This window comes from Triticum aestivum, chromosome 1B (assembly GCF_018294505.1).
Source record: "Triticum aestivum cultivar Chinese Spring chromosome 1B, IWGSC CS RefSeq v2.1, whole genome shotgun sequence".
Classification (NCBI taxonomy): domain Eukaryota; kingdom Viridiplantae; phylum Streptophyta; class Magnoliopsida; order Poales; family Poaceae; genus Triticum; species Triticum aestivum.
Genome location: NC_057795.1, coordinates 222,414,634 through 222,427,744, shown reverse-complemented (window position 1 = coordinate 222,427,744; position 13,111 = coordinate 222,414,634).

Sequence of the window (13,111 nt, the reverse complement as noted above, 5' to 3'; positions counted from 1 at the left end):
CGTCGGGCCAAATGTCTCGTGTGTCGCTTGCAGTTGTATCTCAAGAGCAAGGCGGTTCGTCTCGGACTGGTGCTATCTTTGTTGCTCCTCTGTCGGCTGCTTCACCTTTGGTGTCAACTCCTCCTGCTTCAAGACCGACTAGTCAACCCCAAGTGTTGATCCCTCCGGCTGCGTCACCGACTCCTCCGCCTAATGTATTCACTCAGCACCATGTTCCTGAAGACCAAACTGGGGCCAGTAAAGAAGCCATGATTCAGGCCAATCTGATGATGCAGCGTCTAAAGGAGGCGTATGAAGCCAGCAAGCTAGCTTATGATGCTAGTGCAGCTCTTCAAGCGAATGTCCGAGTAAATGCGATTGTAAGTTGATTTATGATTGGGTTTTTTCCTGTCCATCTTGACTCTATACACCCACTGGGTGTTTTTGTCTTATGACGTCAGTATTCATTTGCTCGTAGTTTTTCACTATGTAGCTCTTCACTCGGACCGGTCAGGCCGTGCTGAGTGGGAGTTGATCCAGTGGGGGCATGCTGAGTGCACCCACTGGGTGTAGTCCCCGAGACCATCGTCGAATGTTTGATTCGGTGCGGGTCTTAGAATATGTTTGGTCGTAACTCTTCACTCGAATGGTCAGTCGTGCCGAGTGGGAGTTGATCCGGTGGGGGTACGTTGAGTGCACCCACTGGGTGTAGTCCCTGAGACCGCCATTGAATGTTTGATTCGGCGGGGGTCTTGGAATATGTTTGGCTGTAACTCTTCACTCGGACTGGTCAGGCCATGCCGAGTGGGAATCGATCCAGTGGGGGCACGCTGAGTGCACCCACTGGGTGTAGTCCCCGAGACCGCCGTCGAATGTTTGATTTGGCGGGGGTCTGAGAAATCCTTCTTCTTTTTTTAGTAGGTCTTTACTCAGGCCAGTCAGGCTCAGGCCGAGTAGAAATGGATCCAGTGGGGGCACGCTGAGTGCACCCACTAGGTGTACTCCCTGAGACCACTGTCGAATGTTCGATTCGGCGGGGGTCTTAGAATACGTTTGCTTGTAGCAACTGGATTTGTTGTTCTCCACTGGGAAGTAGAAGAATATTTAAGAATCTTTTTCATCGTCGACTGAATTGTTTCTTTGTTGATCTCAGAAAACTTGCAAGCTCGGGACCCAGTATGCTACCCTGGAGAAGGAGAAGATCCAACTTCAACTGGACTTGGAACTGGCAAAAAGGAAGTTGGATCATGCTCAGACGGAGGCGAAGACCCCGGGGGGTAAATCCTGCCTACTGAGTGCACTATTGTTCTTTCTTTCTGTCCTTTGAGCCGAGTAGTTTCACTCAAACAGATGTGCATAATGAAAACTGTCAACTTCAAGCGCGACTTAGGAATGATATTTCTTTAGACACCATGAAGCAGGCTCTAGAAGATAAGGACAATGCACTTGCGGGGGCGCAGAAGGTGGCTAGAGAGAAGACCAAGGTTACTGAGGCAAAGTTAGCCTCGGTCGGGAAGTTGGAGGAGGAAAATGAATCTCTGAAGGCTGCCTTTGAGGAGGCGAAGAAGGAGGCTGCCCAGCTTAAGAAAGAATAGGTCGAGTGGGCCAAGAAGATTGAAGATCAGGCGAGTGCTTTTGAGTCGGAGAATACAGCCTTGAACAACAAGGTGGACCAGCTCACTCAAAAGAGGGACGCGCTGGAGAAGTATCTTGGAGGTTTTGCGAAGATGTATGGCATGCTTGAAGGTACCTCTCTTTGCTCGAGTCAATTTCTGCGGATCTCGAAAGCAATTGCAGAATTGATCTTTTCCTTTCTCCTTGTGCAGATTTTTTAGAATTTTGAGGTGGAGACTGACCGGATCGAGACGGACCTGGAGCCCACCAAGTCACTCGTTAAGGACACAATGGCTCTGAACATGCTGCGACTCGAAGCTCATCTTGATGATGTCTTGGGGTAGATCACTCGACTGAGGGTTGTGCTGGTGAAGATAGACAAAGAGTTGTGATAGGACGATACACTCCAGAATGATCTTGAGTCAATGATCACTCGACTCAATGAGATCCCCGGTCGAGTGCAAGCATGGAAGAAGTCTGCCGCCCGCTATGGGGCTGTTGTGGCACTTTCACTCATCCGTGTCCATTGCAAAGATGCCAAGGAAGACAGGCTGAAGGCTCTCTAGGTGGCAAACACAAAGAAGCTCAAGTTTGAAGACTACATGGAGACTTTCATTGAGGCGGCCACTCGGATTGCGGATGGCATAGACCTGGACACCTTCGTCGAGCCTGCGAGTCCCACTGGCGCTTGAAAGAAAACTTCATGACCCGAGTGTAATGCAGTCGAAACTTATTTGCCTCGGTATGCTGAGTGATTTTGTAATCGTTAAAACTCGTTTAGGCTTTCAGCCCGAGTACTTTTATCTGCACTTGAAATTCTGGATTTATCCAAATGTTACTTTCCAGTTTCTTGCATAGTTAAGTTTATTTTAACTGGTTTGCAGCTACGCCTCCGAGTGAGAGGGAGGCTCGCCACTCGGAGTAGTTCTTTAACTTAGGCGAAGACTGGTTCGCAGCTAAGCCCCCGAGTGAGAGGGATGCTCGCCACTCGGAGTAGTTGTTGACTTAAGCGAAGACTGGTTCGCAGCTAAGCCCCTGAGTGAGAGGGGCCCTCTCCACTCGAAGTAGTTTCTAACTTAGGCGAAGACTGGTTAGCAGCTAAGTCCCCGAGTGAGAGGGGTGCTCGCCACTCGGAGTATTTTTTAACTTAGGCGAAGACTGGAGGGGGATGCTCCCACTCGGAGTATTTTTCAACTTAAGCGAAGACTGGTTCAGAACTAAGCCCACGAGTGAGAGGGATGCTCGCCACTCGAAGTATTTTTTAACTTAGGCGAAGACTAGTTCGCAACTAAGCCCTCGAGTGAGAGGGATGCTCACCACTCAGAGTAGTTTTTAACTTAGGCGAAGACTGGTTCGCAGCTAAGTCCCCGAGTGAGAGCGATGCTCCCCAATCGGAGTATTTTTAACTTAGGCGAAGACTGGTTCGCAGCTAAACCCCGAGTGAGAGGGACGCTCGCCACTCGGAGTAGTTTTTAACTTAGGCGAAGACTGGTTTGCAGCAAAGCCCCGAGTGAGAGGCACACTCGCCACTCGGAGTAGTTTTTAACTTAGGCAAAGACTAGTTCGCAGCTAAGCCCCCAAGTGAGAGGGACGCTCGCCACTCAGAGTAGTTTTTAACTTAGGCGAAGACTGGTTCGCAGCTAAGCTACCCGCTGGGGGTTTGGAACATGCGCTTGTGCGAGTGAAATCATCAAAGGACTACTGGAGTCATGTCTTTGATAAGCAAATGTTTCTAAAAGTACTCTTATTACATCTTGACAATTCAATCATCAAGTATAGAATCGACGAAGAAGATCTGTGTTCCAGGCGCGCGGCTCATCGATCTTCTTTGCGAGGTTGTAGAGGTGGTAGGCCCCATTATGTAACACCTTGGTGACAATGAAGGGGCCTTCCCACGCGGGGGCGAGCTTGTGTGTCCACTATTGATCCACTCGGAGCACGAGATCTCCCTCTTGGAATGCACGACCCTTGACATGTCTTGCGTGGAAACGTTGAAGGTCTTGCTGGTAAACAGTCAAATATATCAGGGTCATCTCCCACTCTTCCTCCAAGAGATCCACAGCGTCTTGCCACGCCTGCTTCGCTTTGGAATAGAGTTCCACTCGGCGCGAGTTGTGGAGGAGATCACTCGGCAACACAGCTTCGACTCCATACACCATGAAGAAAGGGGTGTGGTCAGTGGACCGGTTAGGAGTCATCCTTAAACCCCACAGGATAGATGGCAGTTCGGTCACCCAAGCTCCAGCAGCATGCTCGAGATCACGGATGAGTCGTGGCTTCAACCCTTGAAGGATAAGGCCGTTTGCCCTCTTAGCCTGACCATTCAACTACGGGTGTGCAACAGATGTGTAGTCCACCCGAGTGCCTTGTGAATTAAATATGCCCTAGAGGAAATAATAAAGTTGTTGTTTTATATTTCATTATTCATGATAAAGGTTTATTATTCATGCTATAATTTTATTGGTCGGAAACTTAAATACATGTGTGAATACATAAACAAATACCATGTCCCTACTGAGCCTCTACTAGACTAGCTTGTTGATCAAAGATGGTTAAGGTTTCCTAACCATGGACATGAGTTGTCATTTGATAACGGGATCACATCATTAGGAGAATGATGTGATGGACAAGACCCATCTGTTAGCTTAGCATAATGATCGTTCAGTTTTATTGGTATTGCTTTCTTCATGTCAAATACATATTCCTTCGACTATGAGATTATGCAACTCCCGGATACCAGAGGAATGCCTTGTGTTCTATCAAACGTCACAACATAACTGGGTGATTATAAAGATGCTCTACAGGTATCTCCAAAGGTGTTTGTTGAGTTGGCATAGATCAAGATTAGGATTTGTCACTCCGAGTATCAGAGAGGTATCTCTGGGCCCTCTCGGTAATACACATCATAAGCTTGCAAGCAAATGACTAAGGAGTTAGTCAAGAGGTGATGTATTACAGAATGAGTAAAGAGACTTGCCGGTAACGAGATAGAACTAGGTATGAAGATACCGACGTTCGAATCTCGGGCAAGTAACATACCAATGGACAAAGGGAATTACGTATGTTGTCATAACGGTTCGACCGATAAAGATCTTTGTAGAATATGTAGGAGCCAATATGAGCATCTACGTTCCGCTATTGTTTATTGACTGGAGAGGTGTCTCGGTCATGTCTACATAGTTCTCAAACCCATAGGGTCCGCACGCTTAACGTTCGATGATGATATAATATTATATGGGTTATGTGATTTGGTGACCAAATGTTGTTCGGAGTCCTAGATGAGATCACATACATGACAAAGAGTCTCGAAATGGTCGAGAGGTAAAGATTGATATATAGGACGGTGGTATTCGGACACCGGAAGTGTTCCGGAGGGTACCTGGTACATATCAGGTCACCGAAAGGGGTTCCGGGCACCCCCGACAAAAGATATGGGCCTTATGTGCCAAGAGGGGAAACGCACCAGCCATAAGGGGCTGGTGCGCCCCCCATATTTGCCGGCCAAGGTGGAGAAGGACTGGGGAATGAGGAAAGGAAAGAAAGGGAATAGGATTCCCCCTTCCTTCCCCCTCCCCCTCTTTCCTTCCCCTCCGATATATATGGCAGGGGGGCGCGCGGCTTGGGAGGAGCCCAAGTAGGATTCAGTCCTACTTGGGGCGCCTCCTGGCCTCTGCCCTCCCCCTCCCACCTATATATATGCGGGGGGCGCCCCTATCACACACTAGACAATTGCCTTGCCATGTCCGGCGCCCCCCTCCATAGTTTACACCCCTAGTCATATTCTCACGGTGCTTAGGCGAAGCACTGCGAGGATCACTTCACCATCACCATCACCATGCTGTCATGCTAACAGAACTCATCTACTACCTCGACGTCTTGCTAGATCAAGAAGACGAGGGACGTCACCGAGCTGGATGTGTGCAGAACTCGGAGGTGTCGTACATTCGGTACTCGATTGGTGGAGCACGAAGAAAGTTCGACTACATCGACCGCGTTGTGAAACACTTCCGCTTACGGTCTATGAGGGTATGTACACACACTCTCCCCCTCGTTGCTATGCATTTCCATAGATAGATCATTGCGTGTGCATAGAAATTTTTTGTTTTGCCATGCAATGATTCCCAACAGTGGTATCAGAGCCAGGTCTATGCGCAAATTATATGCATGAGTAGAACACAAAGAGTTGTGGGTGGTGATAGTTATACTGCTTACCACCAATGTCTTATTTTGATTTGGTGGTATTGTAAGATGAAGCGGCCCAAACCAACCTTACATGTACACGTACATGAGACCGGTTCCACCGACAGACATGCAACTAGTTTTGTATAAAGGTGGCTGGCAGGTGTCTGTTTCTCCTACTTTCTTAAATCTAATTTGACTACGGCCGATCCTTGAAGAAGGTTAAAATAGCAAACTTGACGAAACACTGTTGTGGTTTTATGCATAGGTAAGAACGGTTCTTGCTAGAAGCCTGTAGCAGCCACGTAAAACTTGCAACAACAAAGTAGAGGACATCTAAATTGTTTTTGCAGGGTATGTTGTGATTTGATATGGTCAAGACATGATGAGATATACATAATTGTATGAGATGATCATGTTTTGTAAGATATCTGGCAATCGGCAGGAGCCGTATGGTTGTCTCTTTATTGTATGGAATGCATATGCCATGTAATTGCTTTACTTTATCGCTATGAGTTATCAATAGTTGGCTAAACGACCACGACGCTACGATGGAGATCAAGGTGTCGAGCCGGTGATGATGGAGATCATGACGATGCTTTGGAGATGGAGATCAAAAGCACAAGATGATGGCCATATCATGTCACATATTTTGATTGCACGTGATGTTTATCTTTTATGCATCTTATTTTTGCTTAGTACGGCAGTAGCATTATAAGATGATCCCTTCACTAAATTTCAAGGTATAAGTGTTCTCCCTGAGTATGCATCGTTGCGACAGTTCATCGTGTTGAGACACCACATGATGATCGGGTGTGATAAACTCTACGTTCACATACAACGGGTTCAAGATAGTTTTGCACATGTGGAATACTCTAGTTAAACTTGACGAGCCTAGCATGTATAGACATGGCCTCAGAACACTGGATACCGAAAGGTCGAACATGAATCATATAGTAGATATGATCAACGTAGAGATGTTCACCATTGATGACTACCCCATCTCACGTGATGACCGGACATGGATTAGTTGATTTGGATGATGTATCACTTAGATGACTTGAGGTATGTCTATTTAAGTGGGAGTTCTTAAGTAATTTGATTAATTGAACTTAATTTATCATGAACTTAGTCCTGGTAGTATTTGCAAATTACGTTGTAGATCAATAGCTCATGTTGTAGCTCCCCTATGTTTTTGATATGTGCCTAGAGAAAACTAAGTTGAAAGATGATAGTAGCAATGATGCAGACTGGGTCCGTGATCTGAGGATTATCCTCATTACCGCACAGAAGAATTATGTCCTTGATGCACCGCTAGGTGACAGACCTATTACAGGAGCATATGCAGATGTTATGAACGTTTGGCAAGCTTGATATGATGACTACTTAATAATTTAGTGCACCATGCTTTACGTCTTAGAACAGGGACTCCAAAAATGTTTTGAATGCCACGAAACATAAGAGATGTTCCAAGAGCTGAAATTGGTATTTCAGGCTCATGCCCATGTCGAGAGGTATGAGACCTCTGACAAGTACTTTGCTACAAGATGGAGGAGAATAGCTCAGCCAGTGAGCATGTGCTCAGAATGTTTGTGTACTGCAATCACTTGAATCAAGTGGGAGTTAATCTTCCAGATAAGATAGTGATTGATAGAGTTCTCTAGTCACTATCACCAAGCTACTAGAACTTCGTGATGAAATATAATATGCAAGGGATGATGAAAGCAATTCCCGAGCTCTTCGCGATGCTGAAATCGACGAAAGTAGTAATCAAGAAAGAGCATCAAGTGTTGATGGTTAACAAGACCACTAGTTTCAAGAAAAAGGGCAAAGGGAAAGAAAGGGAACTTCAAGAAGAATGGCAAGCAAGTTGCCACTCCCGGGAAGAAACCCAAAGCTGGACCCAAGCCTGAAACTGAGTGCCTCTACTGCAAAGGGAATGGTCACTAGAAGCGGAACTGCCCCAAATACTTGGCGGACAAGAAGGATGGCAATGTGAACAAAGGTATATTTGATATACATGTTATTGATGTGTACATTACTAGTATTCGTAGTAACCTTTGGGTAGCTCAGTTGCTAAGATTAGTAACTCAAAATAGGAGTTGCAGAATAAACAGAGACTAGTTAAGGGCGAGGTGACGATGTGTGTTGGAAATGATTCCAAGGTTGATATGATCACCATCACACACTCCCTCTACCTTCAGGATTAGTGTTGAACCAAAATAAATGTTATTTGGTGTTTGTGTTGAGCATGAATATGATTTGATCATGTTTATTGCAATACGGTTATTCATTCAAGTCAGAGCATAATTGTTGTTCTGTTTACATGAATAAAACCTTCTATGGTCATACACCCAATGAAAATGGTATATTGAATCTCGATCGTGGTGATACACATATTCATAATATTGATGCCAAAAGATGCAAAGTTGATAATGATAGTGCAACATACTTCTGGCACTGCTGTTTAGGTCATATTGGTGTAAAGCGCATGAAGAAACTCCATGTAGATGGACTTTTGGAATCACTTGATTATGAATCATTTGATGCTTGCGAACCATACCTCATGGGCAAGACGACTAAAACTCCGTTCTCCGGAACAATTGAGCAAGCTAATGACTTATTGCAAGTAATACATACCGATGTATGCGGTCCGATGAATGTTGAGACACGCGACAGGTATTGTTATTTTCTGACCTTCACAGATGATTTGAGTAGGTATGGGTATATCTACTTCATGAAACACAAGCCTAAAATATTTGAAAAGTTCAAAGAATTTCAGAGTGAAGTGGAGAATCATCATAACAAGAAAATAAAGTTTCTACGATCTGATTGTGGAGGCGAATATTTGAGTTACGAGTTTGGATTCATTTAAAACAATGTGGAATTGTTTCACAACTCACACCACCTAGAACACCAAAGCGTAATGGTGTGTCTGAACGTCGTAACCGTACTTTATTAGATATGGTGCGTTCTATGATGTCTCCTACCGATTTACCACTATCATTTTGGGGTTATGCATTAAATATAGCCGCATTCACGTTAAATATGGCACTATCTAAATCCGTTGAGATGACACCGTATGAACTTTGGTTTGTCAAGAAACCTAAGCTGTCATTTCTTAAAGCTTGGGGTTGCGAAACTTATGTCAAAACGCTTTAGCCTGATAAGCTCAAACCCAAATCGAAGAAGTGTGTCTTCATAGGATACCCTAAGGAAACAATTGGGTACACCTTCTACCACAGATCCGAAGGCAAGATCTTTGTTTCCAACAATGGAGCCTTTCTAGAGAAGGAGTTTCTCTTGAAAGAAGTGAGTGGGAGGAAACTAGACCTTGATGAGGTAATCGTACCTTCTCTCGAATTGGAAAGTAGCACATTAGAGAAATTTGTTCCTGTGATGCCTACACCAACTAGAGAGGAAACAAATGATAATGATCATGAAACTTCAGATCAAGTTGCTACTGAACCTCGTAGGTCAGCCAGAGCACGATCAGCACCAGAGTGGTATGGTAATCCTGTTCTGGAAGTCATGTTATTAGACCAAGGCGAACCTACGAACTATGAAGAAGCTATGATGAGCCTAGATTCCAACAGATGGCTTGAGGCCATGAAATCTGAGATATGATCCATGTATGAGAACAAAGTGTGGACTTTGGTTGACTTGCTCGATGATCGGCAAGACATAGAGAATAAATGGATCTTCAAGAAGAAGACTGACGCTGATGGTAATGTTACTATCTACAAAGATTGACTTGTCACAAAAGGTTATCGACAAGGTTCAACGGGTTAACTACGATGAGACTTTCTCACCCGTAGCGATGCTTAAGTCTATCTGAATCATGTTAGCAATTGCCTCATTTTAAATCTGGCAAATGGATGTCAAAACTGCAATCCTTAATAGATTTCCTAAAGAAGAGTTGTATATGATGCAACCAAAAGGTTTTGTCGATCCTAAAGGTGCTAACAAAGTGTGCAAGCTCCAGCGATCCATCTATGGACTTGTGCAAGCATCTCGAAGTTGGAATATACGCTTTGATGAGGTGAACAAAGCATATGGTTTTATAAAGACTTATGGTGAAGCCTGTATTTACAAGAAAGTGAGTGGGAGCTCTGTAGTATTTCTAATATTATATGTGGATGACTGTCGGATGTTGGGTTCCAGCAGACCCTTAAGGTTCAAACTCTGGGGTGCGCACGAAGATCTTCCCCCTACCACTCCATGTCCAATCGCCTCACGGGAATCTAAGCTAAAACGATGAACAACACGAGGGACACAATATTTATACTGGTTCGGGCCACCGTTGTGGTGTAATACCCTACTCCAGTGTGTGGTGTGGTGGATTGCCTCAGGGGCTGATGATGAACAGTACAAAGGATGAACAGCCTCGCGAGAGGTGTTCTTGAGTTGGTGCAATGAACTGCTTGGGAGAGTTCGACCGCCTCTTGGATGCTGATCAGATGCCCCATACTATGGTGGCTATCCCTATATATATAGAGGCCCTGGTCCTCTTCCCAAATATTGAGCGGGAAGGGCGCCAACAACGGCCATTTCAAAGGGGAACATCTAGTACAAGTTATCCTGACTAAAGTTGGTGTCGTGGAATTAACACGTCAGATGCCCTCATGGAAGGACTTGGTCGTGGAGCCATCGCGATGGATTAGCTTGAAGGGGTTAAACCGGATAGGGGACACGGGAGTTTTATACTAGTTCGGCCCATTCGATGAAGGTAAAAGCCTACGTCTAGTTGTGATGGGATTGATTGGGTTTCGATGACCAGGGAGCAAATACGCTTTGCTTGAGTCTCGAGTTGTTGTTTCTTGTCCCTAAACCGCTGCTGGGTCGTCCCTTTATATACATAGGTTGACACCCGACCGGTCCACAGAGTCCCGAGGCTGACTCATACAAAGTGTCCGGCTCGGTCTCTCCTTTTCTAACTTACATTACAAGTCACATAACCATGGCCGTTTACCACTATGGGCCCTAATCCGCCTTTGGGCTCCGAGCCTCTAAGTTTCTTTGGTAACACGCCATCTTCTGGGTCCTCATGGGCTTCAATATAGTTGAGAGTGAACCGGGCCCTCCTAGCCGGTTTACACTCAGTAGTTGTATCCTCCACATTAGGCCCCAGATTGATTTGAACCTGTTCATGTCAATCTTCAATACTTAAATAAGTTTTATGAACATCTCCTTATATTCTCGTAAACCGCCATGATGTCTTCTCCTGTAAACTTTGTTAAACCGTCGTGACGTCATCCTCTACACACAGCAATGGATCATCATGACATCCTCTTTGTAAACAAGATTAAAAAGATTCCCTTCATTAATGGTATCATGAAGATCGAGGCGACAGGCGCGCCCTCCTTGCCGCTTCAGGCTCCTCGATTCTTGCGCCTACCACTTATCCCTTTCTCCTTATAAATAAAGCCAGCGGGTCTTCCCATTCTCTCCCCTTGCCTCTTCTTCTTCCTCTCGCGAACCCCTACCGCTCGAGCTTCGCCGCCGCCACAGAGCGCACCATCGTCTTCGTCCCCGGCCGCTACATCACCCTGAATCGAACCAGAGTTCGCGGCATCCCTCCGCAGTAGATCTGTACTGGTAAGTTTTCCCTTTCCGCATCTTTAGATCTATGCTAGGGTAATGAGTTCATCTGTACAGTTCCTCGTCCGTCTTAGTTCTTTGTTTTCACTTCTGTCGTGGTTTCTTTGATCCAACAGTAGCGTAGATCTCGTGCGGTAGTTGCTCCGTATCTATTTTCAGTATTAGTAGATCTTCCTTTGTTGTAAAAAATCCTCAGTAGAGCACACGGCCTTCTCTGTTCTGCTTAACGCCATTATAGGTCGCAGAAATTTTTCTTTATTGAAGCCATGGTAGATCCAAATTAATTTCATCATTGTGCGAAACCTGTTTCTGTCAACACTTAGCAGATTTTCATCTCTGGCTCCTCCACCTAAGGGCGGTTTAAATCTTTAGCAGTTGGTGATCCGCCATATAACATTAGCCCTCACTTAAACCGCCACCTTATTTTGAGTAGAAAAACTCCGGTTTAACTCACATATATGCCTTCACCAAATTCCCCGGTTTAACATTGAACAACCATCCATTGTAAACCGGCCTTCATTTTTCCTTTCAGTTTATTTCCAAGATGACCAAGCAATTCGCCACTTGCAACTGGGTTCCGCCCCGGATTATGGAAACGCAGATCAATGGATACGTTGTAACCAGCGCTTTAGCCTCAAAAAATGTCCTTCACTGGCGAGTTCCTGGCCCTGAGTACCCTCCTGAGCCTCAGGATGGAGAAGTTATTGTTTTTATGCAGCACTTAGACCGGGGCTTCAACCCTCCCGGTTCAAAAAAATTCCGGGATATCCTTGCTAGCTTTCAACTCCATCCACAAGATATTGGACCAAATCCCGTGTCAAATATATGCAACTTTCAAGTATTTTGTGAAGTTTACCTTCAAGAAGAACCATCTGTTGAGCTGTTCCGGGACTTCTTCCATCTAAACCGCCGAACTGAGTTTTCTGATGGTCCTAACATGGAACTTGGCAGGGTATCAATCCATAAGAGGAAGGAAGTTGATTTCCCACATGCATCACACCACAGTCATTCCAAAGACTGACCAAACTTGGTTTTATTGTCAGAACACTGCCCCGCCGAAGAAAATCCCTTGCCGGGTTACCGCCCTCACCGGCTTAGCAATGGCCACCCGTTACCACGACGATTAACTGCCAAAGAACGGCAAACTTATGCCCCTCAACTCGCCAAGCTCCAGGCTCTCATGGCCAACGGCTTGACTGGTGTTGATCTTGTTCGCTGTTGGGTTAAATGGCACATCATGCCCTTAAGTCGCCGCTCTGGATTAATGCATGAGTACACTGGCGACACCAAGGACCCTCAACGGTTTAATGAAATAGAAATGACTGATGACGAAGTCACCGAATCGGTGAAAAAAATGTTGGACGAACCAATCGCCGCATGCAGCCAAACTGGGCTGGCCCCCTTCTACACCGCCAACAAACCGCCAGGGGTAAAGATTTAACTTTGTGCTCTCTTGATCCGCCTCCGCTTTAACTTTGTTCTAATAAATCTTTGTTTAACTTTTACAGGCCAATAGCTCCTTTTGGAAAAGGAAGGCTTCAGATAAACCGGCAAGGGCTCCTCGCCCCAAGAGCAAAGTTATCAAGAGAGCAGCCAAGAAGAAGACCAGTGAAACTACTGATCCGCCCGAAGATGTTGAGGATTCGGATCAAGAGGTAGAACTTGACTCCCTTGGCTCCCTTTTCATACATCTTATTAACAATGACTATTATCAGGATGATGCGGAGGTTAGCCGTGC